Genomic DNA, 25,177 nt, shown 5'->3' with positions numbered 1-25,177 from the left:
GTGCCAAACTATGGGAAATTCTTAAATGATTTGATGGCAAAAGAAGGAGTGTGTGAGCAAGCATCATCCGCATTCCTTGAAGCAGAATGTGCTGCTATTATGAAGAAGAATGAATTGCCACCTAAGTTAGGTGATCCCGGACCATTCATAGTACCTTGTAAGCTTAATGAATCTAAAACTCTTAGATCATTAGCTGACTCAGGTGCAAGTATAAATCTCATGCCTTATTCCATTTACTCGCATTTGAACTTAGGTGAACTTAAACCGACCAATTCAGGCATTAGATTTATTGATCAGTCGGTTAATAAACCTATAGGGATTGCTGAAAACTTAGTAGTAAAAACAAGTGAACTTGAGTTTCTAGCTGACTTTGTAGTTGTAGACATGAAAGAAGATAAGTTTGTACCTATTATTTTAGGTAGACCATTCTTAGCAACTGCAAGTGCTTTAACAGATTGGAAAACAGGAAAACTAGTTTTGAAGGATAGAGGCAAGAGTGCAACCTATCAAACTGAGTTTAGTATGAACCCACCACCCACACCGATAGTTTCAGTGAATATTGTTGAAAATGTCAAACCCATTAGTCAACAAGCTAAGTGTGGGGAGGGTGATGAGGAGAAACTAGATAGTAAACCGCCCAATGATAGTGTTGTTGAGAAAACCATGAAAAAGTTATATGGTAGGGTTAGAAATGCTATGTCGAAAAAAGATGAACATTTGAGAGAGAGATTGGTGTCAAACTTATCGAAATTTGAGAAAGATAAGTTAAAAAATTTAGTTAAAGAGTCAAGATTTTCGGACTCTTGGTTATTGTCAAAAATTAATGGCGAGAATGGTTGCGGTAATGGTTCTATTGGAGTAAAGAAGGGTGATGTTTATCACCCCGACGTTAGTTAAAATTGGGGTGGAGTCGCGTGAACGACTCGCTAATAAACTTCACAAATTGTAAATAGTCCCATTCGTGTGTCTCGTTTTTTTAGGTCTACTAAAAATATACGCTTTTTATCAATAACCGTAAAAATATATAACTTATAAACTTTGTCGTGGGTAATGATAGATGTAACAACTGAAATTTATCTCTACCTAGTCGATAGGAAACAAAGTTTTAAGTTTGAAAATTAGTTGATTTAAGGGTATACAACAAAAATAGAGTGTATTTTAATTTGTTTAATTTTTATTTTTCATGTACTTGTTTTTAAAATTAAAAACGTTAATCTTTTTAACACAAAAATAGAGTGTTTTATTTTATTTTAATTTTGTTTTCGAAAAATATTAAAACTTTAACTTTTAATGAATTGAATTTTATAAATTGAAATTAAAAAAATTTATAAACGGATTAAGATCAGGTGTAACAACCGAATTTCCGTTACAAATATAAATTTATAAAAGATATTTTAAAAATTTTTGATCAATTATAAGTTAAAAAAAAAAAAAAAATTGGTGTGTTTTAATATTTTCTTTTGCTTTTATTTATATATACAAAAATTTTAAGTGTGGGGTAAAATTTTTGTACTCTTGAAGTACAACCCCATCTTTTGTGTGATTAACAATTTTTATTGACAGGTACTTACGATGATGAGATATTTGACATAACGAAACACGAAAGTATTATAGTGATAAAAAGGAATTGGATATGTTCATACAATAAGCATTTTACAATGTCCAAATCGGTTAACAAAGGAAGTTCCAAATACTTTACACTTTTTGTCCTCTCAAATTTATACATTATTATCTGATTTTATGTAATGAGGGCATTACATAATCTTAAGTGTGGGGTGGGAATATATAAATTCTCGAGAACTTATAATTTGGTATTTTTATCAAAGTTTATAAAATTTTTAAACAAATGTATCTAATCAATTTTTAAAGTAATTACGAGCGATTAAAGCATAGGTGTCAAAAACCGAAATTATCGTCTCAATACATTAAAAACGCATAAATTTATTTGTTTAAAACCTATAAAAGAAAACCAATTATAACAAGAATTTATAAAACCTTATGTTGAGAACCATATATCACATGTTTCTATGAAGTTATTGCAGATATCATTGCTTTGGAACGTATAAACCTGAATACTCCATTATTACGAGTAATAGAGGATGAATCAAGTCCATCCCATAAGGAAGTAAAGTCTTCCAAATTGACACACTTGCTAACTTATGTTAGAAGATGTAGTCCAGAACAGCTGTAGGTTGACGAAAAATCTTGAAAAGTCATCTCTATCATCGGCTGGAAATCCACCTAACCTCAGCATCAAACAGGGTTTTTGGTGGTCAGACTTATCCTAACCATGAGATGGATCTGTCTCGTACAATGGGGGGGGGGCACAATGCAAATTAGCTTTTAAGACTAATGAATCTAATCCCCAGATGGATGATCTCCGTAAAGATCAACTGCATCTATGTTTGACCGCGGTCAACATACATATGCCATAACAAATTGAGGTGTGCAAACTCATGGTTCACCAATGATATTTGGACACGATATAATTTTGTTCTAAAACTTATGCTATTTTATTAATTATATTTGTGTAAAACCATTTTTTGGACATTCGGCTTCAAGTTCCATGATACTACAATCATGGGGGCGAATAGCTTGCTAATCGCCGACTGAGACTTCGGTTTTCAGTTACCCTCAACCGGAATTTGAGGTTAAAACCGGAAAATGTGTCTAGTGTAAAATCTAGCATGACATTTTATAAAATCATAAAACGTTTTCGCAAGGTCCAATTTTCCCTAAGGATCCAAATTTTTAAACCCTAATCACGAGTTTCATGTTTGTTTCTGTTGTCAGAATTTCGTTTCGTGTGGTGTGCGTGTGATTCAATAAAAACTGTGTTGTGTAATATATTTCATATAGCGTGTGTTTCATTTCGTGTAGTGTGTGTTGTGTGACCTAATGTTCGATAAAGAAGATATATATAATGTTCTAATTCTGTTAAAAGATGTAATTGCTTGAGGACAAGCAACATTCCAGTGTGGGGTATTTTGATATTGCTCTAAACATACATATTATTCGATGCAATATCAGTTATATTTCATCAGATTTTATCATTTACAAAGACATTCAATGTATAATATTCAAAAAAAATGACAAAAGCGGACAAGAGCTTGCTGTTTGAAGAAACGACGATAAAACGATGGGTTTTAACCAAATTTATATCAAGAAACGTTTATCCGAATTCAAGAACGAAGAAGACTGAAGAAAAAGGTTACACAAGTCGTCCAAAATGGTACACATCGATACGGGATCAACAGAGAACAAACGAAAAAAATAAAAATATGAAAACTGCAAGATACCCATACGCGAATCGTGTAGGCTTACACGAAACGCGTAAGGTTAGGCCGAGTTTAATCATTAGCCAGAATTGAGGCGGCTGCTTTTGGAGTTTAAAACTATATCTTTTTCTCAATGAGCTACAGCAAGCAAGCATTCAACATTTTTAAAATCTTTACCTACTACTTTGTTACATGATAAATACGGAGTACTAGTTCAAGTGCAAGGGGGAGAATAAAAAAACATACAACAATTATTATACGCAAGTTATTGTCATTTTTACTTGTATCAATTAGTTCAAGGTTAAATATTTAGTATAGTTTCAAATATTAAGGGGATATTGTTCGTGATTAAGGGTGTTATTGTACGAGTGAAACGGGTGTTATTATTGTAATTTTTCTACCGTTTGAAGTTAATGAAAGTGAAGAATTTTTAGTAAGTTTACTCTGTTAAAATTATCGTTGTTATTATGTTTGCATATCTATATTTTTATGTTTACCCTAGTGTAATGAATAGCTAAATTTCCTTAGTGTTTGCTTAGATGTAGAGCCCCTAGTGAAATGGATTGTTATCAATTGTAAAAGTTAAAATGTAACTTTAGTATTTTTAATATTGAGCCTAGTTAAAAGAACCATTATTGTGTAATTAGGTATTTAACCCTTGTCACTTAATTTATTAAATTTAAATAATGAAAGTTGTTTTTATTTATATAAATTAAGCTTCAACATTAAAATGATCTAGACGAATTTATGGATAAATTATTAACACCAATTTAGAAATAAACTTCGGTGGTTTGGGTAATATCAATAATTATATGATAGTGAAATTGTAAAAAGGGAAACCGTTACGATTTGGGTATTGGCGAAAGTCAAAACTAAGCTAGGTCTCAATTTAAATACTTAGGGAATAGTAGCTATCTAAATAGAATCCGATGAAAATTAGATTTATTTTAGTTAGTCGTAACCTTATATTTATTCGAAAGAAAAATATAAAGTTTATTACTAAAACATTTTAAATAGGGCGTAAACTTAAAACAATCCATGGACCTAGGGGTGACACATTTAAGTAAACACTCCCATTTATCCCATTTATATTTATCATAAAAGTATTATTATTATTTACGAATTATTATTATAAAATATAAAAGATTACATAAAAATATTTAAATTTCGTAACAGACTGTTTGTCACAGTTTATATATCATACGCGAATCGTGTATGGTATACGCGAAACGCGTATGCCTGTAATTCAAACTGTACGACCAGATTCACACAATTCGCGTAGGTTTTAAATTATACGCGATACGCGTATAAATACGCGAAACGCGTATGTACAAGACACGGCTACAGTACCAGTTAGGGCAAAATTAGGGTTTTAGTTATTTTAATTATTATATTTAAGTTATTATTAAATAATTTATATTACTTATTATAAAATACTTTAATACATGTTTAAAACCTACTAATTAGTGTTAATTATAATACTTTATAATTAGAAATTAGTTTACAATTAGTTAATTATTTTAATTCCTTTTAATTTGTATTAATCTTTTTAAACATGTCATTTAGTTAATTTAAATAAGTTTATATTATAATTGCTCAAAACAAAATTCTAAACATATAGTTTTATTAAAAGTTACTATTTTACTAATTACCATTTAGTAATATAATTAATGCATCATAATTAGTATAATTTCATTTAGTTCCTTTTTAAGTTAATTATTGTAATCTTGTAATTTTATTTAGTAAATTAGTTTAAGTTATTTTCTTTTACTATTATTTTATAAATTCCTAATCCAAAACCCCCTTTAATTAAGTTTGACATCAAAGACTATTAAAAACCATTAAACACTCCATCTCCCTGTGGAACGAATCGGATTTACCGACAAACTAAACTACACGGATAGGACTAGTTGCCTATATATGTGTGAAATCAACCTGAATTCAATAAAATACCACATATACAATAAATCAATTCGTGTAACAAAACAACTCAAATCCGTTCATAAATAAAGGTTACGTTTCGCAACATCAGTCAACCAAAAGGTTGGTGAGTTCATTAGTTTATCATAATCATTTATTTCCATCATTTTAATAGACCACAAGAATTTCATTTTCAGTTCTCATAAATATACGTCTCATGCATAGAGACAAAAATAATCATTCATATGGTGAACACCTGGTAACCGACATTAACTAGATACATATAAGAATATCCCCTATCATTCCGGGATCCTCCTTCGGACATGATATAAATTTCGAAGTACTAAAGCATCCGGTACTTTGGATGGGGTTTGTTAGGCCCAATAGATCTATCTTTAGGATTCGCGTCAATTAGGGTGTCTGTTCCCTAATTCTTAGATTACCAGACTTTAATAAAAAGGGGCATATTCGATTTTGATAATTCAACCATAGAATGTAGTTTCAATTACTTGTGTCTATTTCGTCAAACATTTATAAAAGAGCATGTATTCTCAGTCCCAAAAATATAAAGGGTAAAAAGGCAAATGAAACTCACCATACTGTATTTCGTAGTAAAAATACATATAACGTCATTGAACAAGTGCAAGGTTGGCCTCGAATTCACGAACCTAAATTAATTATATATATTTATGTGTTGGTCAATATTTGTCTAACAAATTAGGTCAAGTCATAGTGTACCACAATCCTAATGCTCGAGATTAATATGCAAAAGTCAACAAAAGTAAATTTGACTCAAAATAATTTTCAAAAATCTATACATGATTAATATATAGTTTAAATATCGTCGTTTTATATTTTTAGATATTTTTTAAAAGATTTTTTAGAGTAAATAATATAATTTATTTATTAATAAATAAAATTTTATATTAAATTTATATAATAAAATATACTTTTATATATATTAAGTAATAAAATTTATAGGGTTCATTTAATATCATAAAGATAATATGATAGGTATTATTAAAGTAAGTTATTACACGTAGTAAAATATGTTTGTATCACATATTTATTTGATAAAATAATATCTATAATGACAGTAAGTAAAAGTTGTATTATTTTGTAATAATAATTATTATTATAAAAATATCAATATTTATAATTACTAAGATGACATTATGATAAAACGATAAATCTAATTATGATAACTTTAATATTTACGATAATTTTTAATATTATCTTTAAAATAATAATTCTATTTAAAATAATAATAATAATGATATTTTATAGTAACAATGACATTTCTATTAAAATGATAATTTTTGTTAAAATGATAGTTTTAATACTAACGATACTTTTAATAATAATAGTAATGATAAAAATAATAAGAATGATAATTTTATCTAAATCAATATCTTATAATATTTTAATTTCATCATGATACTCTTACTCATTATTTCCTAATCGTTTCGTTTAATAGCTTTTAATCGTCTTTTATATCGTGTTCATAATAATGATAATAATAGTAACCAAAATAATTAGGTGTTAAAAATATTTGTTTTAATTACACTAATATTAATAATGATAGTTACTATAACATTATTAACGATAATACTAATAATTATCTTAATGATAATATAGTAATAGTAATAATAATAATAACAATAACAATAACTATTTTTAAATAATGATATATATATTAATAATGATGATAATAATAATAATAATAATAATAATAATAATAATAATAATAATAATAATAATAATAATAATAATAATAATACTAATTATAACTTTAACGATAATAACGATAGTAATAATAAAAAAAATAACAATTTTTAATGATAAATCCCTTTTATTGATAAAGATAATAATAATCATAATAATAAGATAAAACTAGAACGACGATAAAAACGACGATAATAATAATCATTTTTAATAAAAATATCGAAAATTCAATTGATTATAACTTCTAATCCATTCATCAAAACCATTCAATATCTAAAGGAAAAGTTCTTAATTTTTCGCTAGCTTTCCAAGGACATGCATATCTTATACCTTATCTCAACCGCAAGTGTAACTAATTCAAGATTCAACCTAACCTGTCTAAGGGCAATATCAAAAGTACAAGCATGCATAATCCTAAATACTCGAGCACTAGTCAGGGATACACTATTAGTATGTAAAAGTTAAATTATGAGTACTCACGTATCAATATTGAGATTCAATATTGCAGGAAAGGTACGTAGACGCAACGGAAATGATAAACACTATATTGACCTCGCGAGCATTCCCATGAACCATACTCAATCACCTCCATAGCTATAACCTATAATTTCCTTAATCCTATCCTACTCGAAAAATAATTTCGAAACCACTCGGACAGCACTCCGTCGTAATATTTTATGTATACTAATAATATCTTGAAATAATACGGAGTAAATATATATATGTAAATTGATTGAGAGAGTTTAGAGAAAAATATTTTCAAGTTTCTATGAAATAATGAAACCTATTGAATTCTATTTATAATAGATTTTTGAATTATTAAAGTGAATTATTAAAGTATGAATTATTAAAGTGAATTATTAAAGTATGAATTATTAAAGTGAATTATTAAAGTATGAATTATTAACGTAAATTATTAAAGTATGAATTATTAAAGTGAATTATTAAAGTTAAAGTAAAGTAAAAATAAAGTAAAGGTAAAGTTTAAGTATAGTAAAAGTATAAAACTATGTACATATAATACGCGTATAAATATATATAATATTAATTTAAATCGTTATATATATTTAATAAAATAAAATATAAATATCGTTATCTTTATCATACTAGTTAAGTAATGAGTTGTCAAAAGTGGTTCTAGATATTTATAAAAGTTATATACGTTTTAATAATAAAGTTCTTTTTAAACTGAAAACGTTTTTGTACGTTTGAAACTAAATAGATCAATCGATTCTTTATGAGATTCAATCTTCCACTATCCTTTGTCTAGTTCTCAATGATTGACAATTTGTTCTTATTTATAAATCACTTTACCATTTTCCGAATATTGTTAAAATGGAAAGATTTCTCAAATCAACGTGGGCCTTTCAACAGAGACTTGTAATCATAATTTAATATATCTGATAATTCAATCATTTGATCTTATCTTCTAATTCCATTGATAAACATTTTGAAACAGATACAATCATATAAAGTATTTAGTCTAATATTTTGTTTACGTTTCAAGTTATAATATATATACACATATACATATATAATCATATTCGTTTAATGGTTCGTTAATCATTGGAACTTGGTCGAGGTTGAATGAATATATGAACATAGTTTAAAAATTCTTGAAATTTAACTTAACAAATATTGTTTATCGTGTCGGAAACATATAAAGATTAAAGTTTAAATTTGGTTGGAAATTTCCGGGTTGTCACAATAGGTTCGTGAATCGACCAGTGGCCAAGTGTTATTTTCCGACGAAGTGATAATCTGTGAAAGTGAGTTATAGTCCCACTTTTAAAATCTAATATTTTTGGCATGAGAATACATGCAGTTTTATAAATGTTTTACGAAATAGACACAAGTAATCGAAACTACATTATATGGTTGAATGATCAAAGCCGAATATGCCCCTTTTTGCTTGGTAGCCTAAGAATTAGGGAACTGGCCCCTAATTGACGCGAATCCTAAAGATAGATCTATTGGGCCTAACAAACCCCATCCATGGTTGCGGATGCTTTAGTACTTCGAAATTTTATCATGTCCGAAGGATGTTCCGGAATGATGGGGATACTCTATATGCATCTTTTTAATGTCGGTTACCAGGTGTTCACCATATGAATGATTTTTTTTATGCATATTTCTATATGCATGCATGTTGTTTATGAGAAATGGAAATATGAAATCTTGTGGTCTATTATTACGAACTGATAAATATATAGGTTAAACCTATAACTCACCAACATTTTTGTTGACGTTTTAAGCATGTTTATTCTCAGGTGATTGTTAAGAACTTCCGCTGTTGCATACTAAATTAAGGACAAGATTTGGAGTCTATGCTTGTATAATATTGTTTAATAACTGCATTCGAGAATTTACTTTGTTGTAACATATTAATATTGTAAACCATTATGTAATGGTAGTGTGTAAGTGTGATATTTTCAGATTATCATTCCTTGATAATCTAGGTTGTGTCCTTTAAACCTTGTCAAAAAAATAAAGGTTATGGTTTGTTTTAAAAACGAATGCAGTCTTTGAAAAATGTCTCATACAGAGGTCAAAACCTCGCAAAGAAATCAATTAATATGAAACTTTTATAATCGATATGAATGGGGCATTTCAGTTGGTATCCGAGCGTTGGTCTTAGAGAATCAGAAATTGCATTAGTGTGTATTACCAAATTGTTAGGATGCATTAGTGAGTCTGGACTTCGACCGTGTTTTCTTTAAAAACGATTGCTTAACACTTTTTGTTGGAAACTACATATTGTTAACATGTAAATATTATGTGATATATTAATCTATTTATCATACCCCGTCCAAATTCTTCCTGAACGAATACAATAACATCTGGTACCATTGCGATGAACGGACCTCTATATGCCATGAAAGACTCCATGTAATATCTTTAAAATGAACAAATGCACAGCGGAAGATTTCTTTCATACCTGAGAATAAACATGCTTTAAAGTGTCAACCAAAAGGTTGGTGAGTTCATAAGTTTATCATAAAACAATAAAATTCATCATTTTGATAGACCACAAGATTTAAATGCTGCATGGTACAAATGGGTCCGAATCCTATACCCACCTATAATGTACATGCGATATCTTTTAAATACAGTACACCTTTCTCGTGTACGAAATCATCTTTCATAAATCTTAGTAACCGTACACATATCTCATGCACATAACCTGTGTATAAAATCATTCTCTTGATATATAACATTCACATCAATTGGTGGCAATTATCATGTCCACATAATTCAATGGTGGCAATTATCATGTTCACATAATTCAATGGTGGCAATTATCATGTCCACATAATTCAATGGTGGCAATTATCATGTCCACATAATTCAATGGTGGCAATTATCATGTCCACATTATTCAATAATACTCCGCATAACTTCTGTCTGCATAATAATTCATTCGAGGAATGTTTTGCTTGTGTCTATCTCGTCAAACATTTATAAAAGCATTTCATGTATTCGCAGTTCAAAATATATTTCGAAAGCATTTAATACAGTAGTTGTAAAAACAGCGCATGTATTCTCAGTCCCAAAAATGTAAAGAGTAAAAGGGAATCAAATGAACTCACCTAATGTATTTTGTAGTAAAAATACATAGAACGACATTGAACAAGTATAGGGTTGGCCTCGGATTCACGAACCTATATCATTTATATATATATATATATATATATATATATATATATATATATATATATATATATATATATATATATATATATATATATATATATTAACACATATAATGGTAATCGAACAATTTATGTATTATTAGTGATATAGTTGTTATATTTAATAACTTATAGGTTTTATTAATTATTTAATTACATTTATTTTATATATACTTTAAATAAATAGTTATTATTTATTATAAACATATTAATATATTTATGTTATATGTATTAAATATATTTTTATGTAACTAATATTTTATTTGGTAAAATTACTACTAATAATAAAAGGTTATATTTTTATAATAAAAATAGTAATAATAATAATAATTATAATATCTATAATAATAATACTAATAATAATAAAAATGTACAACCTTTGAAAGGAGGAGCTTTAAAAATAAAACGTCATTGCCCGGGCTCGAACCCGTGAACTCTCGTTCCCCATCCACACATCTAAACCATAGCTTTACCATTTCATTTCTTAAATACTTTGTTCCTTGAATATACTTAGCCATAATTGTGTTTTCATCTTCTTTATTTCATGTATCACTTTTTATTACCACACATCATCATTTTATGATCATCATCATCATGACCATTGTCTCATCATCACTACATCTTTGTAGTGTATCGTCAAAAAAAAAAAAAAAAAATTCAAACGAAATTTCAGTAGCAACCCAAAGAAAGTTCTCGGCCCAATAGGTGATACTTGGCCCAATTCAAAAGTCTAACTCATTTAGTCCTACCCATTAAACAACAAGCCCAACAATACAAATCAGGAAGGGTTTTTGGTGTTCGGTGTATATATAATAAAAAAAATAAACGAGTTGCAGCTGGGTTTTTAAAAAAAAAAAATATATACGCAGCAGCAACTGCATAAAAGTACAGCAGTAATCACGATGGGCTTGTGGATTTTAGGGTAGCCTAACAAAATAAACTCGGCCCAATCATAGAAGAAAAACTCTCGGCCCACATTATTAAGAAAGGATCCGAATAGAGAGGAAAATAGATCGGCAGTTAGGAAAGAAACTTTACAGCCTGTTTACCATTCTTGATGTGATTGGATAGAGCAACCATCATGTGGATTACTTCATAAAAAAATAAAAGGGAACGTCTCTAAAAGTAGTATGGTCGGCCATCATTATACCACTTGTTTCCATTAATAAATATCCAATATTAACCGATTTGTATATAGCTGTAAAGGAGAAAAATATCGGTTCTTGCAGGTAGGGTTCGATTAAAAAAAAAGAACGAGGTATAGCAAGTGGAGGGCAAACAAAAATATTCTGTAGTGATGATAATTTAATCAAACATGTCCAACAACTCCATTAACTTTGTCAAGTGGGTTCTTGGTGTCATGGTGGTTAGGGTGGTGGACTTCGATTGTTAGTAAAGATCAAGCAAAATTCATTATGTTGTAATAGTAACCGAATGTTAGAATAATAGGGTATGATTGAGTGGGTTTTCTTGAATTTCATGGGTTTCATGAGTGTTTGGTGTTCGACGAAAAAAAATAATAATAATTATAATAGAAGGTGATGGTTGTTCAAGGTGATTAGCTTAAGGTGGTTCTTGGTTTGTGTTTGTATCACATAAAGGAAGATGATGGTAGAGTGGTGACGGTTGGGTTCCTTGTTGGTGATGATCGACGGCGGTTGGAGTGGTGGTGAATCATGGTGATGGTGGAGGTTTGAAAGATGGCAGATAGTTATGGTGGAGATGGTGACAAGTTGTTGATGGCGGGTTTGGTTATGGTATTGAAACAAGATCACATATAAATCGGTATTAATGGAAACAAGGTGGTTGGTATGTGTGTGGTTTTTATTATGTTAGAATCCCTCATGTATAAGTATCTATAGATGAGATAGTGAGGATTAAAGAAAAACAGTATTACATGATTGAAATTTGACACAGTAATATATTGCATTCTCAATCAGTTCACGGGTGTTATGAATCTCATAATTAGATAGGCAAAATAGAAAGTGGATAGACAACTCATAATAATTAGTATATAATAATAATATCAATTTAAAACGTGTAACTTGAAAATATATCTACCGACACTTCTATTATATCGGTGTCCGTTGTTAATTAGTGGCGGATAAAAGTTTTTAGAAAAGTCCTAAAATTTTAAATTAAATAAATTTATTTATTTCAGTCTTTTATGGTGTAAAATTGGTCATTAATTATATATAATTATTTAAATAAAAATTAAATTAATTATGAACTCCCAACCCCAAATAAAAATACTAAATGTTAAAATTAATCAAATAGATTCTAATTATATTTTTAACAAAGCTATAATTCGTATAACTTATTTTCGGATCACCGTTTGTTTCAAAATTACATAAGTTTGAATTTAACTGGCTTAATATCAATCGAAACATCAAATGAGTAATACAATTATTTAATATTTATTTTTAATATACTTTATTTAGATATATTTTAAATAATAATAATAATATGTTATTTTTATCTTATTAATAACAACAACATAAAATTCTTCAAATTATATTTCGAACTATTATTTATATATACATACACACATAACTATTTACAATTAATTGTTCGTGAATCGTCGAGGGCAGTCGAAGGGTAAATAAATACATGAACATAGTTCAAAGTTTTTGAGGTTTCAACATTACTGACTTTGCTTATAGTGTCGGAAACATTAAATCATATAAAATTAAAGTTTAAATTTGGTCGGAAATTACCGGGTCGTCACACTCTTAACGTGTTTGATATTGTGTGAAAGATGTCTACCTCTAGTACAAATCCCATCGACTCACCTATTAATAATGAAGAGTCGAATATATATTGGGAAGATTCACAAATTCCCGAAGAGGAATCGGAAGAAGAAGAACTGGAAGAAGAGGAACCGGAAGAAGAAGAGGTTCTAGAGGAGGAAATATTAGGAACCACAGAAAATCAGATAAATAAAAGAAAATCCTCAACCAATGGACCAAAGTTAAAAATGGTCAATGGTGTTTCCGCCGAGGAAGCAAAATATTGGGAAAATTACCAATTTTCTGATGAATCGGATCCCGATGAGGATTCTGATGATGTCATAGAAATTACCCCGACCCAATTTGAAAAAGCAAAAGAAAAAAATAAGGGAAAAGGTATCAAAATAGAGAAACCAAATTCCAACCCCGATGAACTTTATGTTAACATGAAATATCCCGATGGGAAATACCGTCAACACCCGTATTTCTTAAGTTTTAACTATAACCCGGGGACATCTAAGCCCCCAGGTTTTTCTAAACCATTTGCGAAAACAACGGCTCGTATGAAGGGAGCACCATATATCCCTAGGAAATTAGCGAAACGAACCAAGTCCGAAGAGGAAGAAACAAGTGAGTCGGAATGAAGAGTAGTAATCATGATGTGTAATATATGTATTGAAGTGTGCTTGTACTTCTATGTTATATGTAAAAATTTCTTGTATTGTTTGTTAATTATCTTTTACGAATCTAATCCTCGTCTATTTTACAGTATAAAAACACACAATGGACGTTAAGGATAGACAACCGAATATTTTAGAAGACCTACCCGGGGACATGATTGATGAAATCTTGTCTAGAGTCGGTCAGAATTCATCGGCACAATTATTTATGGCGAAATTAGTTTTTCAAACATTTGAAAGACGTTCTAGGCATGCCTTAGTTTATAAAAGGCTTTCCTTTGAAAGATGGGGTATATCACATTGGGGAGACTTTAAGTTACGCCGTGTTTACTTTAAAGCATTAAATGCGGGGGACCCAAATGCAAGTTTACGCTACGGGTTGAGAGCCTATTTTGACTCCACATATCCCAACATAGGACTTCGTTATCCCAACATAGGACTTCGTTCTTTAGAAAGAGCTTCCAACATGCAACTTAGAGAAGCATGTTATGTTTACGGGTTAGTGATGTTCACTTCTCACCAAATTGAGAAAAATAACATCGGATTACAACTGCTAAATAAAACATTCCCACAAATGATGGATTCGGTAGTTGGGGTGAGAAACAAGGTTTTTAGATTGTTACGGGGCTGTTGGGCATTACGTAACCCTCGTCCTTTTGATGATGTTACAACATGCTGCCTAGCCAATGGTCACAACGGTTATTTTTCACAAGACCAAGGATGGGAAATAATACTAGTAAAACCTGAATGCATGACTTGTTTCTGGACTTATGAATTACGTGTCTTTATTTCCTTTGCTGAACGACTTGCGTATTAACTAGAATTGTCTTCGCAACTGCCTTGTATCAAAGTTATTGTGTGCTATACTTCATGCTATATGTAAAATAGTGGTATTGTAAATTTGTAAAAATATTGTATAAAAGTTTGAACACGAAATATTATTGTATTTAGTTTTTTATATAGAATCGTAGTAGTTGAATTGTATAGTAGCTACTAAGTATGAACTTAACGGGTAGGTACTACCCGAATTAAAACTATAAAACGCTAATATGAAGAAAAAGCTTTTATAAATAAGTTCATATTATGCTACGAAATACTATTGACTACTCTTAAATTCTATATGATTAACTCAATTCTTTTGGCTATTTTTGAAGGAAATGGCACCGACGACTCGTCAGAACTTGAACATGAGTGAGGAAGACTTTTGTGTTTTCCTTGCTGTGAACATAGCCGCAGTGCAGGCTGCAATGCAAAATAACAACAATAACTCTGGTTCTAGCAGTGGAACTAATTCTACAAGAAATCATGTAGGATGCTCCTACAAAGAATTTACTGCCTGTAAACCTCTGGAATTTGATGGAACCGAGGGTCCAATCGGATTAAAACGGTGGAACGAGAAGGTCGAATCGGTGTTTGCCATAAGTAAGTGCACTGAAGAAGACAAAGTAGAGTACGCTACGCATACCTTCACAGGTGCTGCATTAACATGCTGGAACACCTATCTCGAGAAAGTGGGACAAGATGCTGCTTACGCACTACCGTGATCAGCATTCAAGCACTTGATGAATGAGCAGTACCGTCCCAGAAACGAGGTCAATAAGCTCAAGGTAGAGCTTAGAGGATTACGAAAACAAGGTTTCGACATTACCAAGTACGAACGATGATTCACAAAGTTGTGCCTATTGTGTCCAAGAGCGTTCGAAGATGAAGAAGAGAAGATCGACGCATTTGTAAAAGGGTTACCGAAAAGAATTCAAGAAGATGTGAGTTCACACGAGCCGGCCTCCATATAAAAGGCAAGTCGAATGGCTCACAAACTCATAAACCAGATTGAGGAAAGAATTAAAGATCAGACAGCCGAAGAGGCCAACATGAAACAAGTCAAGAGAAAGTGGGAAGAAAACAGTGACAAAGGTTACCAATACAACAACCATAATTACAATCGCAATAACAATCATAACAACTGCAACAACAATCGCAATAATAACCGCAATCCTAACAATAACTACAACAAACGTCCCAACCGCAACAACAACAACTACAACAACTGTTTCAACAACAACAACAATCCCAACTACAATCTCAATAACAACAATGGCAACAAAAACCAGAATGGGTTCTGCACGACATTTTGAACCAGGTGTAAAAAAATGGTCATAGTGCGACGAAGTGTGAGGTTTACGGACCAATAAATAACAGAATTAAAAGAACAAATAATGTCAGAACAAATAATGCCGCCATAGTTTATTTTGAATGTGGAAAACCGGGCCACATTAATAGAATTTGCCCGAATCAGGGGAATACTAAATGAAAGGACCCGTCCTTATCCTCCTGGACAAAGTCATCAGCATCTGGTTCCATTGCGTTGATCGACTCCAAGTAAGGTCCTTAATATGAGCTATTGCACAGCGGAAGGCTTAAATCGTACCTGAGAATAACATGTTTTAAAAAGTCAACATAAAGTTGGTGAGATATATAGGTTTGATGCTAGCAGAGTTATAACTATGGACCACAAGATTTCATGTTCATAAACATAATACACTCGCAAGTGTATGAAAAGCATTCCAAGCAGTGGGCACCCGGTAACTAGCCTTAACAAAAGTGTGTACCCCTGAGTTATAATATATGTGCACCGAATCAAGTGCGTTCCGTTAACCTCGAAGTACTAAACACCCGTTCTTCTAGTTTACTAGAACAACATCTGGGTGGGGGTGTAAAACCCGATAGATCTATCTTTAGGATTCGCGCCTACCAGTTCAGAAACCAATAGTTAAAGTTACCAAGCTAGGGGATTTTTGATTCAAACCCATGTAGAACGTAATTTTAGTCACTTGTGTCCATAACGTAAATCATTTATATAAAAAAAATAGCGCATGTATTCTCAGCCCAAAATATTTAAAGTTTAAAAGGGGACTATATACTCACCTAATGTATTTTGTAGTAAAAATACATATAACATCATTGAACACGTAAAAGGTTGGCCTTCGATTCACGAACCTATATCATTTATATATTTATTAACATCTATAATCGTAACCAAATAATTTATTTATTAATTGTTAATTCAGTAGTAAATATGTTAATTTACTAATTTAATTATCTATACATAATTTATACATTTTTGATAAATAATTAACATCACTATAATTATGTAATAAATATATTTTTCTTATATATATAATATTCATTTAGTAAATTAATAATAGTAATCTTAATAGTGATGATGAAAATAATAACTTTGATAATATTATATAAATAAAATTATATAAAATCTTATTAATGAAAATAATAATAATGATAATAATAATGGTTATGATAATACATAATAATTTTTGTACTAATAATAATTATAAATAAAAGATCAATACTCATAATAATATTAATATGGATATTAATACTAAAAAAATAATAATAACTATCCTAATAGTAACAGTTTTAATTTTAATGTTAGCCTTTAATAATAATAATAATAATAATAATAATAATAATAATAATAATAATAATAATAATAATAATAATAATAATAATGATGATGATGATGATGATAACAATAATAACAATAATAGAAAAGGGAAGTAAAAATATACCCTAAAAATGCATCAAGAGGGACTCGAACCCGAGACCCTTTGCTCACACCCCAACACCTTAAACCAACCCGGCACCTCTGTTTTTCTGATTTATTCCTTAAACTAATTAATATATAACTCGTATATAACTATGCTCAACTTCATCTTCTTCATGCAAAATCAAATCGATGCATCTCAATACAACAACCCAGATTATTATAGAGTACTAACGACAAATCAGTATCCAAGTTCTATATTAACTGAAACTAACAATAAAAGAGAAAAAAAAATAAACGTATGCTGCTATTGTTGCTGCCTACGGTTTTTAGAAAGAAAAAAAAATGATCTTGAGATTTAGGGCATTTTAGCCAACACTTGCAACACAAACTAGGTTTCAATTTACTCTTATAATCTTTCTCAACTCTTAAACGATTCAGAAACATCACCAAACTTGCGAATTTCTCAAAGAACATAAAGTTTGACTTTTTGATTTAAATCTTTGACTCGAAAATTGGAACATGATAGGAAGATTTGGAAGATAATCTTTTGCAGATATTTTAACTAGGTGATTTCTAACAAGATTGTATTAATAGATTTTGGAATTCGATCCTAAATCAGGTTTTGGCCAAAATGTTCAACAACAGAGGTATCGTGGGTCTCTATATATTTATTTTTTTTTTTTTTTTTTCATTGATCAATTGAAGGTAATAGATATATATAGCCGATTGCTAGTTGTCTGTATTATGCATAGATTGGACAATGAATCACGGGTTAACAGGATTTAGAAGGAAAAAGAACAAAACAACAAAAAAATTCAGATACGTTTTATATAAGATAGATTTATATATTTTATAAATATTAATAATTAATAAATATATTAATTATAATAATAATAATAATAATAATAATAATAATAATAATAATAACAATTAAATCATAGAATTTGTTATAATTAATTGTAATGATTTAATAATGATAACATTTGTATTATTTTCTAATAACTAAAATATTGATAATGATAATAATTTATAATAATAATAATTCTTATAATATCTAATAACAAATAATAAAATGTAACAAATTTCATAACTATATATATATTAATAATACTGATATAAATATTAAGGTTTCTTTTAACATTAAAATGACAACTATATCCTAACTTGTATGATAATTTTATGTATTATTATTTATGTAATGTTTAATAATTATATAATATATTATATAGTAGTATATATTGAATATTTAATATTGACAACTTATGTTTGAAACCCTTTATATTTAATAATAAATTCTAATTAGTTAAAGTTATTATATATATATTTTTTTTTGTAACTAAATTACCTAATAGTTTGCTAATATATATTTAATTTAATTATTTACATTTCTATTTACAATTATAGGTTCGTGAATCATCGAGTATGTTAAAAGGGTAACTGATTATCCGAATATAGATTTCAAACTTTCTAGACTCAAAATTACAGATTTTGCTTATCGTGTCGGAAACATATAAAGTTTAAGGTTTAAATTTGGTCGAAAATTTCCGGGTCGTTACAGTACCCACCCGTTAAAGAAATTTCGTCCCCGAAATTTGGTAGAGGTTGTCATAATTAACAATAGGAATGTTTTCATGACGAACATGAGGTAATAATAGAGTTTTATCATTATCGGAAGATATGGATAAAACGATTCGATCATATGAAGCGCACGAATGAAGTCATCATAAAAGAGTGAAATGAGTAAATATGGATTCGTTCTAACCGATGACGTGGTTATGATTGATTTCCGGAATTTAAGGGATTTAATGAAAATCTTATGTAATAAGATTTGGTTCTGCAGTGATCAGGATCTTCTTTGATTTAACGCGACAATCTGTTTTGATTTTTCTTCCCGACTTCGAGTCAAGCGAGTATTGGTCCGGAATTCGTTGATATGGAATTTGGAATGAACATAGCTAATGTTCTAAGAAAGCAATGGTAATGGCACGATTTTGATTTGTCAAATTATCAGAATACTCTGGAAAATAGAACTATCAAGACGATATGTTCCTAATACATTTGGGAATCGGATAGAATGTGAGAGCCGTGTAACATGGCACATGATGATGGTACTGTAAATCATCACATTCCATTAGAAATTCAACATGACTTACTGTAATATGATGAAGTTGATCAAGTTTCATTATATTATACTAATTCATGTATCAGTTCCCAACACTACTTCAATGCATTCATATTTTAAACTCGAAGGGTTCTGAATTTTAGAAACTGACACAGTTTCTTTTATGTTGTAATGCAGATATCACGGAAAGATACATGATCTCAGATAAGAATAGTTGTGAAAATATCTTCAGAAATTTGAAGAACATGTATAACGGAAGATATGAAGATATCTTATAATATCTAAGATAAGAGGATGATGAAGGATACCATCTGGAAAGGTTTAGAATAAGGAGTAGGGTTCTTACTAACGGTTTTAGCAGATACTGAATCATTTGGATACTTTGAAGGCAGATTTAGTTTTCACGATTTATCCACGGACTCCTTCATACTTTGCTCAATCCATTTTTCAGTTCCAAACCTTCTCTTTTTCTCAGCTTTACCACTACACTATTCCTTGTCATCAAACTTTTTGACTGTTAAAGTCGGTTACAGTTTTTGCTGCTTCGTCAGCACTTCAAGAACTAGTTCGCAGTTCAGGGTGTTTTTCAGAAACTTCACATTCGAAGTATGAAATTCTTAGGGATAGATGTTATAGGTATAACTGGAGAAGTTCTGCGAGGTTTTCAAAATACTGATTGCGAATTCCGCCAAATAGATAACGAGCTGCTGGTACATCTGCTGATGATGTCATGGAATATAAAAGATTCTCCGGTAACAGCGGCGAAAGATCAACGTATATATCGAGATTATAATAAGATTAGTCCGATTGAAGAGTCGATGTTGACTCGGTGGAGCTGTGACAAAATTGGCTACTTTGAAAAGAAATCGTAAGGTTGTTTTTTTTGCTAATGAATGATAAGGAATTCGACGCGGATATGTTTTAACTATAGCTTCAGTTTCGAAAGTTTTTCAGGTGCATAACTGTATGCATAAATTTTTCTTCCGTAGACGAGGTGCGGTTGTTTCAACTTCTCTATCGGGGTGTTTTTAAGAATCATGATAGGTTTGAACGCGAATTGTAATCGTCAAGATACGAATGAGGTTTAAGATGAAATCAAGTGGCAAACTTGAAGAATTGTTTAGTTTCATATGTTATAATCAACATTTTAATTCATTTTAATTGTCCAAAATTAGCAGTCTAATAGTCTGATTGTCCAATGGTTCAATAGATTCATATATAAATTAGATATATATAATATTCGAATTACTTAATACGTATCGTGACCCGTGTACCGGTCTCGGTGTCGATCACAACTCAAAGTATATATATATTTTGGAATCAACTCCGACCCTGTATAGCCAACTCCCACCTTCACATATAGAGTGTCTACGGTTGTTCCGAAATATATATATAGATGGGTCGATATGATAAGTCGAAACCTTGCATACGTGTCCCATTATTTAAAGTGCGTAAAAATAAATAACAGAAATTAAATGACGATAAATAAAATTGCGAGAATGTAAATTGCGATAAATTAAATGTTAATCAGTTAGCTGGGAACAGTTAGCCGGAACAGTTAGCGTGGAATCTTAACAATATTTCAATTAGTTAATCCGTTTGTTTCTAACCAATTTTATTATATCCAATGTTTTCTTCATTATGCCACTTGTTGGATTCTGATAAGTCAAAATCCAAATATGAAATTTAAATGGAAATGATTAATCTGGAATGAACGGATACGTATATCGGTGATTGCAAGTAGGATAGCAAATGACCGTTGAATCAGATTCGAAAAATGTACAGTGTAACCTATTAACGTGAAATCCAAATATTCCTCGGGTACTACCCACCCGTTAAAATATTTTCATCATTAACAGTTTGTACGAGAGAAATTTTTAATTACAATCTTTATGAAAATATACTTGCATATATATTTTCATCGGATGTAATCTTGGATTTAATGAGTCAATAAGATATCAAACTCATTTGTTTTATTGTTAATACTTGATTACATGATCTCTAAAACATTAGAGATTACATAATTGCCATGTCGAACGAAGGTAAATGAGGTAGAACAATACGTAGAACGAAATTAATCGATGTAGAACGATATGTAGAACGAAGATCATACTCTAAATACAGACGGTAATATTGAGGCGTGTAATGTTGATATTCGAGGTACAGATTGTGATGTTGAAAGTTACGGCGCGGTTATGGTTTAGGGGTGATAAGGGTACTGTCGACGTCGATGATGTTGGTACTGATTATGCTGCTGGTGCTGCTGCTGGTGTTCGTAACCTTCGCACCAGTTTCTCCAAAGTCGTCACACGAGCGCGTAGTTTGTTAACTCCTTCTAGTACTACATGATGATTGACGGTTGAAGCGAGCGAATGAATAAGATTTCAAAATATAGGATAGTATGTAATTGTGATGAGATACTCAGAAAAGAGAAGGGAAAATCGTTTTTCGAACAAGTTCGCCGGTAAGTGATTCTAGTTCATCGCCAAGGGAACAATTAGGTGAATGGAAAGAATCTTGGATGTGAAATGATTTTCGGATGTCGGACGATATTCTAACTATATAGAATATCTATGTATAATACTAGAGATTTCGTAGACTACCAAGGAACATACGGCATTTGTTAGGCAAATCTACAGATGCGCTAAGATATGAATTATCAGATACGCTAAGATATGAATTTTGTCTATACACTATCGATGCAGTAAATGCAGTAAGACGTGTCTAGACTTATGAGTGATAAGCAGGCAATTCCCTAAAGATGATAAGCAGATGGTTTCCGACTAGAAATGATAAGCAAAACTTTTTGACAGGTAGACACGGTCAAAGTCCAGACTCATTAATGTATCCTAACAACTACTAGTCAGACACACTAATGCAAGACCTGGTTCGCTAAGACCAACGCTCTGATACCAACTGAAAGGACCCGTCCTTATCCTCCTGGACAAAGTCATCAGCATCTGGTTCCATTGCGTTGATCGACTCCAAGTAAGGTCCTTAATATGAGCTATTGCACAGCGGAAGGCTTAAATCGTACCTGAGAATAACATGTTTTAAAAAGTCAACATAAAGTTGGTGAGATATATAGGTTTGATGCTAGCAGAGTTATAACTATGGACCACAAGATTTCATGTTCATAAACATAATACACTCGCAAGTGTATGAAAAGCATTCCAAGCAGTGGGCACCCGGTAACTAGCCTTAACAAAAGTGTGTACCCCTGAGTTATAATATATGTGCACCGAATCAAGTGCGTTCCGTTAACCTCGAAGTACTAAACACCCGTTCTTCTAGTTTACTAGAACAACATCTGGGTGGGGGTGTAAAACCCGATAGATCTATCTTTAGGATTCGCGCCTACCAGTTCAGAAACCAATAGTTAAAGTTACCAAGCTAGGGGATTTTTGATTCAAACCCATGTAGAACGTAATTTTAGTCACTTGTGTCCATAACGTAAATCATTTATATAAAAAAAATAGCGCATGTATTCTCAGCCCAAAATATTTAAAGTTTAAAAGGGGACTATATACTCACCTAATGTATTTTGTAGTAAAAATACATATAACATCATTGAACACGTAAAAGGTTGGCCTTCGATTCACGAACCTATATCATTTATATATTTATTAACATCTATAATCGTAACCAAATAATTTATTTATTAATTGTTAATTCAGTAGTAAATATGTTAATTTACTAATTTAATTATCTATACATAATTTATACATTTTTGATAAATAATTAACATCACTATAATTATGTAATAAATATATTTTTCTTATATATATAATATTCATTTAGTAAATTAATAATAGTAATCTTAATAGTGATGATGAAAATAATAACTTTGATAATATTATATAAATAAAATTATATAAAATCTTATTAATGAAAATAATAATAATGATAATAATAATGGTTATGATAATACATAATAATTTTTGTACTAATAATAATTATAAATAAAAGATCAATACTCATAATAATATTAATATGGATATTAATACTAAAAAAAAAATAATAACTATCCTAATAGTAACAGTTTTAATTTTAATGTTAGCCTTTAATAATAATAATAATAATAATAATAATAATAATAATAATAATAATAATAATAATAATAATAATAATAATGATGATGATGATGATAACAATAATAACAATAATAGAAAAGGGAAGTAAAAATATACCCTAAAAATGCATCAAGAGGGACTCGAACCCGAGACCCTTTGCTCACACCCCAACACCTTAAACCAACCCGGCACCTCTGTTTTTCTGATTTATTCCTTAAACTAATTAATATATAACTCGTATATAACTATGCTCAACTTCATCTTCTTCATGCAAAATCAAATCGATGCATCTCAATACAACAACCCAGATTATTATAGAGTACTAACGACAAATCAGTATCCAAGTTCTATATTAACTGAAACTAACAATAAAAGAGAAAAAAAAATAAACGTATGCTGCTATTGTTGCTGCCTACGGTTTTTAGAAAGAAAAAAAAATGATCTTGAGATTTAGGGCATTTTAGCCAACACTTGCAACACAAACTAGGTTTCAATTTACTCTTATAATCTTTCTCAACTCTTAAACGATTCAGAAACATCACCAAACTTGCGAATTTCTCAAAGAACATAAAGTTTGACTTTTTGATTTAAATCTTTGACTCGAAAATTGGAACATGATAGGAAGATTTGGAAGATAATCTTTTGCAGATATTTTAACTAGGTGATTTCTAACAAGATTGTATTAATAGATTTTGGAATTCGATCCTAAATCAGGTTTTGGCCAAAATGTTCAACAACAGAGGTATCGTGGGTCTCTATATATTTATTTATTTTTTTTTTTTTTTTCATTGATCAATTGAAGGTAATAGATATATATAGCCGATTGCTAGTTGTCTGTATTATGCATAGATTGGACAATGAATCACGGGTTAACAGGATTTAGAAGGAAAAAGAACAAAACAACAAAAAAATTCAGATACGTTTTATATAAGATAGATTTATATATTTTATAAATATTAATAATTAATAAATATATTAATTATAATAATAATAATAATAATAATAATAATAATAATAACAATTAAATCATAGAATTTGTTATAATTAATTGTAATGATTTAATAATGATAACATTTGTATTATTTTCTAATAACTAAAATATTGATAATGATAATAATTTATAATAATAATAATTCTTATAATATCTAATAACAAATAATAAAATGTAACAAATTTCATAACTATATATATATTAATAATACTGATATAAATATTAAGGTTTCTTTTAACATTAAAATGACAACTATATCCTAACTTGTATGATAATTTTATGTATTATTATTTATGTAATGTTTAATAATTATATAATATATTATATAGTAGTATATATTGAATATTTAATATTGACAACTTATGTTTGAAACCCTTTATATTTAATAATAAATTCTAATTA

This window comes from Rutidosis leptorrhynchoides, chromosome 6 (genome assembly GCF_046630445.1).
Source record: "Rutidosis leptorrhynchoides isolate AG116_Rl617_1_P2 chromosome 6, CSIRO_AGI_Rlap_v1, whole genome shotgun sequence".
Lineage (NCBI taxonomy): Eukaryota > Viridiplantae > Streptophyta > Magnoliopsida > Asterales > Asteraceae > Rutidosis > Rutidosis leptorrhynchoides.
Note: the sequence above shows the minus strand (reverse complement) of the source record.